Source organism: Fulmarus glacialis, unplaced genomic scaffold, assembly GCF_000690835.1.
Source record: "Fulmarus glacialis isolate BGI_N327 unplaced genomic scaffold, ASM69083v1 scaffold9942, whole genome shotgun sequence".
Taxonomy (NCBI): domain Eukaryota; kingdom Metazoa; phylum Chordata; class Aves; order Procellariiformes; family Procellariidae; genus Fulmarus; species Fulmarus glacialis.
Window position 1 is genome coordinate 9,829 of NW_009198416.1, and position 11,364 is coordinate 21,192.

The following is an 11,364-nucleotide window of genomic DNA, read 5'->3' on the forward strand; positions in this document are numbered from 1 at the left end:
CAAACAGTAGCAACTGTTTTCCTCCAATACCAGTACCAAATAAAATCAGTATCAATTTCTGACCGATCTAGTAGAGACTGTAGCCTTTTTTGCCATTGGAAAATGTTGTTCCTTAAGGTTCTGGGGAATAATTACGTTTTGGGGCCAGAAGTATACTTGCCATTTCTAATAGTTTCTGGTTGTCCCTTCTAAAATTTGATTTTTCTATTAAATTTACATTCCAAACAGAGCCATTAGATGGTTGATGCTCCCAAACAAGTATACCTCTTGCCTTCCGTATTGACTTTTACTCCGAAATTGTGACCAAATTTCTATGCTTCCTGGATGCAACTTTCAAGTACGTGAATACCTTTTATAAAAATGCAGCATGGGAACATACAATTTGTTTCAGTGTCACAGTCCCCTTTCAAATGTCACAGAGAATTCTCCCCATGAATAACTTGTACCTGTCTCAAGGGGATTTTCATAGACATTACAGGAAACAAATCAGCCTTAAGCAATGCCTTTGTGCAACATACCACATTTTTATTCATTTCTGTACACCTTCAAACTTCTGCTACATGGCATACGTAATTTATGTGCAACAGTCCCTGCTTCTTTCTCAACATACCAACACTCAGGTACTCACAGAATAAAAACAGCTGCATGTACCATAACATCTGTTATTATAGTTACATTAGATTCAACACAATGTACATTTTAGTTTGGAATAATATTTAACATCCTCTGGGTAAGAAAAATATTACAATATAGCATCACTAAAAACATCTACAAATACGCAACTTACACAGTAGTAGCAGCAATATTCTATAGGTCAGGATGGCCGAGCGGTCTAAGGCGCTGCGTTCAGGTCGCAGTCTCCCCTGGAGGCGTGGGTTCGAATCCCACTTCTGACACTTCCCTTTTGGGGCTGGTGTTTCTCAGGGTTCAATTCTAGGGCCAGTCCCGTTCAATATATTTATCAACGACCTGGATGCAGGAGTTGAATGCACCATTAGCCAGTTTGCTGATGATACCAAACTGGGAGGTGCTGTTGACTCTCTTGAGGGACAAGAGGCCTTGCAGAGGGATCTAGATAGATTGAAGCATTGGGCTAGGATTAATGGGATGAAGTTTAACAAGTCCAAATGCTGGATCCTGCACCCAGGACGCAGTAACGCCGGGCACAAGTATAAACTGGGAGAGGAGCAGCTGGAGAGCAGCCCTGCAGAACGGGATCTGGGGGTGCTGGCCGACAGCAGGCTCAGGACGAGCCAGCAGTGTGCCCTGGCTGCCAGGAGGGCAAACCGCATCCTGGGGTGCACCAAACACAGCATAGCCAGCCCGTCAGAAGGGGTGGTTGTCCCGCTGTATTCAGCGTTGGTGCGGCCTCATCTTGATTACTGTGTGCAGTTCTGGGCCCCACAATTAAGAAGGATGTGAAGGTTCTTGAATGCGTCCAGAGGAGGCAAACCAAGCTGGAGAAAGGGCTGGAAGGCATGGCGGCTGAGGACTTTGGGCTTGTCTAGTTTGGACAGAAGGAGGCTGAGGGGCGACCTCATTGCTCTCTACAGCTTCCTGAGGAGGGGAAGTGGAGAGGGAGGTGCTGATCTCTTCTCCCTGGGATCTAGTGACAGGACGTGTGGGAATGGTTCAAAGCTGTGCCAGGGGAGGTTTAGACTGGACATTAGGAAGCATTTCTTTACTGAGAGGGTGGTCGAACACTGGAACAGGCTTCCTAGAGGGGTGGTCGATGCCCCAAGCCTGTCAGCGTTTAAGAGGCATTTGGACAATGCCCCTAATAACATGCTTTAACTTTTGGTCATCCCTGAAGTGGTCAGGCAATTGGACTAGATGATAGTTGTAGTATTTTCCAACTGAAATATTCTACTCTATTCTATTCTTTCTATTCTATTCTATTCTATTTGATTCGATTCGATTCCATTCCATTCCATTCTATCCTATCCTAAAAAAAAAAGGTGTTTGAAATTAAAATAGGAGATCTAATTGTCTCAGCCTAAAGAAGAGCGCAGTTCAGAAACCAACTGCTAAAACCTGGTGGGGTTTCTGCGTGGCCCCCCCCCGCACCACACCTGCACTAGCCCTGCTTCTTCCCTGCACTAGCTCTAATGCTGGATGTCAAGCTATATGGCTCACTGACGTAGCAAGAAATCTTGCTCCCCCGAGCTGGTCTTCTGCTGCTTGAGGGACTGGGACCCACCTGCCAGGCAATCACCTGGAAAGCTGTGGCACTTGCTTAAGCAGCAAGAGCAGGGGAATGAGTGGAGCAGAGCATGAGAGGGAGAAGCCAGAATGCACCTCCCTCCCTCCCCCTTTTGCCAGAGGTGAGCTGTTATTTTGGCTCCAGATGTTTCCTATAACTACAGCTTCCTATCTCAAAGCTAGCTTTTTTAAAATTTTTTTTCTTTTAACTTGCTCTCCCAAATACTTCGGATATTGCATTACGTTTTTGTTTTGTTAAAATTTAAAAACCTCTCCAAAGCACATATGAATCAGTAAATGAATTAAATTTTCACATTACATATTTAGAGTTAAGTACACATTAAGTGACATTCTGGAATACAAAGTATTTCTGAAAAACAAGGTCACAAACATCAGTCACAAGAACACTCTTCCCATGAATGAAGTGGAAGACTAGGATTTTCAGCGCCATAAGCTGTGAATGTTAAATATCCAGTATTGCAAATGCTCAGCAGACATGCAGTAATGACCTCTGAACACACATAGCACTAGATGATTATAAATTTGCAGCTAAAAAAGATGAATTAATGAATTATTCCAGAGGAAGAAACAGATTAAGGGAGTGTTTTAATTATCTGATATTAACACGGACTCCGACAAAGGTAACTAATGCTTTCCGCCTGCAAATGCTACCAAACACTCCTTGAGTAGTGTTGCGTACCTACCCAAAATACTTTTCTACCATACCTCGTGTACAGAAGATACATATCTGGTTTTCTCCAAAACCTTAACCCATGGGGTTGTGTTAAGCCATCCGTTCTTACTAGGCAAGCAGCACCACAGTCTGTCAACATACACGGGGATGTTTTGCAGAACATCCTTGCAGAAAGCAGTGTTAAGATCACAATCTCCTGAACTGTCGATGCTAAATCAGTATTTAAGTCCATCTTCCAGACAGCAATTCTACCAGTATTGGAATTCTGAAAGCAGCGCATTTGCCTGCTATGAATGCACAGCAAGTCCGGTGTGTTTGGGTCTGACAGACATACAAAAAACAATCAATAGGCAGCTGCCTAAAGCAGTAATCCACAACTGTAAGTTGCAGGGTGCAGTGTTGGCTGGTCTTCCTGTGGGATCCATTTTGGATGAAACCTGAAATCAGCATCCTGGTTGTTTATAGTCTTTCAAGTCCAACCAACACAATTTGCAATAGTAGTATATTAGAATATGCACCAAATTGTGGCAAAGCACATGTTAACTGACAGTAATGATTTCTGTGAAGACAGTCCCTTTCTACAAATTGGCTTTCAGAAACTTTCACAAGAGGGACTGGTCAGAATCTAGAGAGGCATTTGAGGGAAAGAAGAACAATTATTTTAAAAAAAATCTGATTATCAGTATGTATGCTAGCTATTTCATAATCACATGCCAATATCTGCACTCTTTTATATACAAGCTGTTTAGTGAGGCTAGGTTCAAACTCTTCATGTGAGTATGTTCAGCTCTCTTGTCAAATAATCATACTAGCTAGACAAGATGTCCAGACTTAAGTAACTTCCATGATTAAAGGAAGCACGTGTTTGACTGTTTCTGAGATTAAACTGCATACATCTTAGCCATTGCTAGTCACAAGGACCGAGACCAAACTCCCAGCATTCGCATATGCTGTGAATATTTCCTGTGACAAAATGTCACAAGGCATGAAGTACAGAACCACAAGCAGCGCAGGAGTTTTTTATCTCTCTGGAGTGGTGCACGAGGGAGCGCTTCTGGTAAATAAGATACAGAGAATGACAAATCTTTTTTTTTTTTTTTCAAACAAACATATTTCAAGATGCCAATGCAAACAGGAGGTAAAAGCCACAGAAAAATGTTGTGCTTTACCAAAGGAGCAGTTTTTTTTCAGCAAGCCTCTATTGAATACAATCTCTCAGTTAGTAAGGAATAAGGATTCCCTTATTCCTGTGCGGCAGCTGCAGCCAGAGCTGTACCCGTGACCAGAGCCCTTATTGACCAGAAGGGGAAAGAACAGAGGCAGACCCCACACCCTATGTGAAGTCCCCTGACGGGGTTTCAGAGAAACAGATAATTTTATGGGCAAGCAGGGCTTCTACCATTACCACCACTGCACCACCACACATGAGAGGATATTGCCACATAGTATTTTTTCCTTCATATAAAATTTTCTCCAGCAAACGAACGGCTATCACCAAAGTTTTCTCATCCTGGTTTTCTGAATGTTGCCGATGGACTAGAGGAAAAGACAGCAAGGCAGAGACCATCTTATTAGATGCTCACAAAGCATAATAGATATCCAGATCTGATCATTGCTTATCACTCAGCATGAGTGACTGAATGACTGAAATGGATGAAAACTGCTTCCACTATTTCTCTCCTGACACCAAATCCACATGTCACTTTGAAAAGAATTAGATGAAGTTCAGCCAAGTATATACTAAATAGGTGGACACTGAGGGAGTTTTGAGATACCTCATTACTTCTACTGCTCATTAGTGGATAGGGCAGTATATTCCCAACACTTTGTGGTCTTCAAAGATTTTTTTTTAAAACAGAAGTAAAAGGAATAATCAGGATACCATGGTTCCTTCAATGCTCCCTTTGGCATTGAAACAAGCCTACGCTGGCAGTTCAAAGCATATCTGAATTTGCGTTTATCTTACTGAGAAACAATCCATTACCAGCAGCTAATGATCTTTTTTGCCCTAATGAATCTACCTTGAAAGGAATCTACCTGAGGCTCTGTGCTGTTCACAGTTATTAAAACATGAAAGCTGGACTAACTCCGCTGAGGACATCGACGGTTAACTTGGATGTCAATTAAATGTCAGCTTTATGAACTGGAATCAATTCAGACAATGCAAGTCTATCTTTACATTAAAGATGATGCACGCAGAAGCTCTTCTCTCAGTGCAGAGGTCCTGGATCTCTACTGGCATAAGCCACGCTGCAGAGGGGCAGGCCCAAAGGGCAGCTTTGGCATGAGGAACACAGTGCCTGGAAAGTGAAAATATCACATAGCTGTTTCTGATAGCATAGAGACGCTTATGATAGCACAAGCAGAAAGCTACCTGCTGCAAGCCAAGCTTGCAAGTGGATCTTCTATGGACAGACATCATCACAATATGGGGCAGCTTGTTATTCTTTCTGCTGCTAGTGCTTTTCATAACACATGCAAATGACTGAAAAAAACAGTATTTATTTGTAGGTATGCCTGTCCTGAAGCCAAAGTCTTGCTTCACTTGCAAAAGTCACATTCCCCTTTGAAAGGTAATGCTGTTTTTTTACTGTGGGCCAATCCACTGGCTGTTTGCTGCTCGTGTTTAACTGGAATTAATTTATTTTCCTGTTCCTTCAGTGGTAGTGCTAGGCTCTGACAGCTCCCGCTCTCCCCAACACAGCACAGCATTAGTGGATGGTCCCCACCAAAGCACCCAGGTACTTTAATGCCTCCTCAAAGAGGAAGGCCCACAAGCCTTACATCATACAACTTCTAAGAAAACAAAACTACATGCTTTCCCACCTTTCTTTCTCATTAACTAAAATGAGGAGCAGAGCTATATTGCAGCCTTGTGGCAATCAGCACTGGGGAAAGCAGAAGATACCCAAGCAACAGCAGCGTCGAGATCCTTTACTCAGTACCCGGTGTGGGGTTTACTGAATAACAATAATAAAAAATACCTCCGCATTGCCATGTGCAATTTTGCTTACCTCCCTTTTTATATGAGAAACACTTGATTTTCAGGAGAGAATATTATAAACACCAACTGGAATATAATAAATAAACTGCAAATATCTATAAATCTGCCCCTTTATCTGACTGGTGTCAGTTATGGTAAAATAAAAATTACAATCTCTATATAAGGAAAGTTACATAAGTAGGTGAGTGGGTTTAAAAACAAAACACAGATCTCAGAAAGTTATATTCACCTGTCAAAGCAAGTAAACTACCAGATGAAAGGGAGGCTATGTCTGAATATGATTAAAGCCTTATTTTTTTCCCCAAAGAGCACAGATTTAGACTTGCTGAGGTCTGCATATTTAAAATACACAATAATAAAGATGAGGTATTGAGTCATCACCAATTATTTTAAAAGAGCAAATTGTTTATTTATGAGGAAACTGACATTTATAAAGAAAGACAAGAAGGACTCACAGTTGAAGAAGAAGCAATCTTTGGGGTTTGGAGGTTTTGTTTTGTTTTTCTAATTTAATTTACTTTGCTTCATCTCCATTTCTAACTTTAGAAGTATCACATTTCAAATCTTTCCTTTTTGGCTTCTCCTATTGTGGCAAACCTTTCACACACCTTAACAAGATGTTAACATGATAGTCCTATCTATTATACAGATGAAACTAAGTAAGTGTTATAACAACACAAATCGAAGCCTCCCAGCTGCCCAGCGGGCAAATTCATCAATTTGTTTAGCTTTTTGGATAATGTTGGGTCCCCCACAGCTGGACTAAATGTAGTTAAAATTAAAAGAAAGCTGCGTTAAGTTTTCGTCGAGAAGAGGTGAGCGCAGGGCACCATCTGCCTTGCGCTTTCGCTGGTGAGCCCCATCAGCAGCCCAGGTGGATCAGGCTGGGGACACTGGCGTTGGCCAGATTTCCAGCATCTCCACCCTGAGTTACAATGCCGATAGGAGAAACACGGCTCAGTGTCAGGACTCTCCCTGGGCAGCCCTGCATGAATTGCAGGCGTAGCTGCATTGCTTTACCCTTCTCTCCTAAATAACCTCTCCTCCATAATTAAACTTAATCCTTATTTGCAGTCTAGCCCAGTACCCTCTTAACACACACAAGAACATCTGTGCTGGATCAGACCAACAGTCAGCCTAGCTCAGCATCCTCTGGGACGGTGGCCAAGGCCAGCCCCAAGGGAGAAATCAAATACAGACAGTGGCAAACAGCAGGACAAACAGTAGGACAAAGCTTCCCTGCCCCCGGGAATTTGGGGTTCAGAGACTTCATAATGTAGAGGTATTTCTTTGTGTTTCATAGCCTGCAACAGACTAGAGAGTCACTGAGGCTGGTGGGGACCTCTGGGGATCCTCCAGTCCATCCTCCTACTCAGAGCCAGCTCAGCTGCAGCAGATTGCTCAGGGCCGTAACCAGGCGGGTTTTGATTAACTCCCAGGATGGAGACCATACACCCTCATGGCAACCTGTTCCAGTGTTTGACCACTTTCACATTAAAAAAAGTTTTTTCTTATGTTTCCTGAACTTTTTAGCATTCACATACTGCTGCAACAAATTCCAGAGCCTGCCTATGCACTGCCTAAGGAGCCGCCCGCAAGCCTGGTGTATGGGGTGGGGCGTATAATAAGGGCAACGTTTCTCATGTCTCCCTACACTCTGCACAGGACCACTGCTCTAACTTGATGTGAAGTGGTAGTCTTACAAAGGTTTTAAGACCACGGCAAAGGTCTTAAGACCACAGCATTCATTACTTTTATTGGAATAGTCTGAGATACTTCATTTTTCTGGGTTCTGGACTTCCCCCATGTTGTCCATAAGGATTCCTTTTTTTGTCTGTCTTTGTCATGAGCAATGGAGGCATCTAGCATTGCTCCATAATACCAGAAGAAACAAGATAATTCTGTTTACAACTAGTTTCTGATAATAAATGCCAAACTATTTCTCATCTCTCAGATTAGAAAAAGTCAGGCAAAATTTGCCAAAAGGTAAATAACTTTTTAATGGCATCTTCCATTCTTGGAACTATTGTCATAAATAGCTTTTTTGTTCTTATGACACATCTGTTGCACTTATTTCTCCCCTTCCCATGAGACTCCCCATCTGCTGTATACATCTGAAATGGCATCTGATAATTCATGCTAAGAAAGCAGCCTCATCTACTCCAGTCTTCAGATCCACTTTTCCATAAACATCAGCAGGATATTAGGAAATCAGACCTAGAATTCTGTGTTCAGAAAATAACCTTGTCCATGTTAAGAAACAAACAAAAAAAAACGGGGCTTTGGGGATGAGGGAAGGTTTCATCTGACAGTACAGTTCACAGGAGAATATGCATTTAAAGTAAGATGAACAGAAGGAGCTGACCAATCACTCATCATACAGAGGAACAAAAGAGTTTGCTATGATAAGGCTTAAGCCATGGTATTGTTCTTTCACTGTGGTTATTTAATGCAAAGAGTATCTTAGAACTATATTAAGGACGGAAGATCAAATAGGGACAAAAGCTAAGACTGCGTGGTCACTCCCAGCCCCTCATGGAGTTTGTTGCAGTTTTGCATTGGCTCTTGAGAAAGCTCCATTTCTTCTGGAAGAAAAGTTAAGTGAATAATGAAGCAGGTTTTCTACCTTGGTTGAAAGATGGATAAAAGGGTGGAAGTCACGCTGTATTGAGGCCATAAAAAGATTACAGAGATTAAGGCAAATACAGTATGACATAACAAGCCCTGTACAAACCTGGGTTGGCCCTTTTGGCTTTACTGTAATGTGGATAGAACAATGAATCATATGCCAAACATTATCCAAAATAAATCATGTACCGTATCTAGTGGTAAATGAATTATCCTTGCTCCTCACAACTGCTCTTTTCATAAAGAGCCATCCCTCTAGACAGTCTGAAGAGAACTGAGTGAATTTTGTTCCTGTAGTTATGAGAACCAGGCAACAGAGCTAAAAAAGTTCAATTTCAACAGCTAGAATTTTCATATGGCTACGTAGTTATAAAAGATTTGCTATAAAAATTATACTTGCATTAACAATGAATTTTGCACGTTTGTAAGCTTAGAAACTGTTACAGAAATGACAAATCAAAAATACTGGCTGTAGGGGAACCAGCTTCCAGTGTTCTTCCGGTAATTACAATTAGGGAGCTTAATGAAATCCAGCATATCAGTTTCACAATACCTACACCTCTTGTACTACCATGATATCTTCCAACAAGTATGGAGCAAATGGATTAGATCTACAGACTAATTTTATAGTCTTCTCTTCAGACTGATTTTCTTGTACTTTCCAGCAATATTTAAGAAAATATTTTCCAATTAATTGAAAGTCATTTAGTGCTCTCACCAAATTACTCCTCAATGAGTCTGGAGCACATACACTTTCTTTTTCCCAAGTGCCTTTGATTTCTTCTCTGCACGCACAGACATGCACTTAATTAAAACTTTCCATCGAAGTGGCATTAGCTAGACACACAAGGCACACCAAGCTGCTCTTAGGCTTCCCGCCAGAAAGCCAGCAGTGCTGATGCTTTCCTTCATTTACTTTAAAGTGTCCGCAAAACAGGCAATTTATGACCACATAAATATGGAGCCAACAACCTATGACCACTATCTGCGGCAGTGCAGCACAGGCACAGCCGTTTAGTTGGTCCCATTCCCTTGGACTCGTTCATGTTGCCAAATGCGGAGTCAGAACACACTTTACTAAGTGTCTTCTGTAACACCGTAATAAAACAAATCACCAGTATGAGTGTTTAAAAAGGTGTCAGGGAGCAGCATGAACAAATCCCATTAGCAGACAATTGTGCAGGTATCTACTATTCATCACGTTGAAAATGTAAGCCCGGGGCTTTATACATACAAGCAGGATGCAGACATATGACATTGTGAAATGAGGCTTGGTTTTTATCAGGATGTTGGGATTTTTGTTAGGAAATAAAGATACAGGGAGAAAAGCCTTTTGCTCTGATACAGTGTTATGATTGTGGGCAGGGATTTATAAAAGCATCCAAAGAAAGGGAGACATCTGAGAAACCATGTAATCGCCAGAAGCATTTGAAAAAATCTGTAGGACACAACAAGAGCTCTCGCTATGTTGTACTAAGTTTTCAGAGATGCATCTGGCAAGCAACCCCCGAGGGAAAATATTTTTGACCACCAGTGTAGCTATTCTCACGTGAAAGATGCAGCAGAGTCTAGATGATGCCACTTAGCCCTGTTACATGCTGATTGTCATATGTGTGCCCTTCACATTTAAGTTGAAATTAAACCAGAGTGGTTTTAAATTGAGACTAGTTTCATCTGTGGCAGGACTGATAATTCTCTGATCTACAGACTTCATTTCCTAAAAATGAGAGAAATCTTGCAAAGCTATTTTTACAGCCAGAATCTAACAGCAGTTCTGCTAAGGCTGTAAACATACCAACAGCAGGAGATATCTGCAGGGCACTGAGGCCCAAGCTCAGCACGAAATCTGAACACGAAGAAAAGTTCATCCTTGTCTGGGAAATATTTTCATGCTTTCCTGTGCAAGAAGAAATGACTGAACTGGGGCATGAGTACCTTCAACTGACTTCACCTTTCAGTAAGACTGACCTTCAGCTTATACCTTGGCATACTTTTCTTCCAAATGCATTTCTTGAAAAGCAAAACCAAACAACATTTTCCTCATCCTGAGTACTCTTGGTAAAGAATATTGTTAGAAAATTCAGGGGAAATCCTGACTTCTAGAGTAAAAGCAAAACAATTTCACTGACTTCAGAAATGCCAGGATCTTGAACAGGGAGTAATGGGGAACACATCCCTGCACACTGAAAAGCCCAGCCACATACATAACATATCTTAAGGGTCTTGCTCAGAAACTCTGTGCCTCCGGAATCTTCTAAAGCATAAGGGAACTGGAAACACAAGAAAGGTGTCTGCAGTTTTGCTCACACATTAATTGCTGGAGATCAACTGGAGAAAGAAATAAACACGCTAGCATTCCAATGCAAAAAAAAACAAAAAAAAAATCCAGTCGCTGAGATGTTAGGTCCTCTTTGTAATTTCAAGTGCCAGCCACTTTTGAAGAAGGAACTTATGTATTAAAAGTTATAACTGAAGTGCAAGTGTAATCCTATAATTAAAGAATCTGCAGGCAATAATCAGACACTCCTACAAAAACTCCAAGATACATCAAAGAAACACAATAGGAGAATTAAACCATTCTGAGTGTTAGAGCTACAGCATGAAGTTGGTGTAGAAATGGAGATGACTTTCTCTAACAAAAAGATACAGGCCAGGTTGGCTGGTTAGCTTATGCAAATGCCTTTGAAAGGCTCTACATGAGGCGGAGGAGAGCCTTATTGTAAAATAGACTTCTGTAAAAATATAATTGAGAAAACGTTAATCACTTAAGATAAATTTAAACAGACTGAAATTTCTTTTGTATTTTCATTTGTAGATTATATAAATATAGAATATT

At 41.3% G+C, this 11,364-nt stretch overlaps 1 non-coding gene across 1 annotated transcript; it reads left to right on the forward strand.

Annotated features, from left to right (window-relative positions):
- Window positions 1–813: 813 nt before the first annotated feature.
- On the forward strand, window positions 814–896 carry TRNAL-CAG. Its single transcript has one exon. It is a non-coding gene; the product is annotated as a tRNA-Leu (tRNA).
- Window positions 897–11,364: the final 10,468 nt, after the last annotated feature.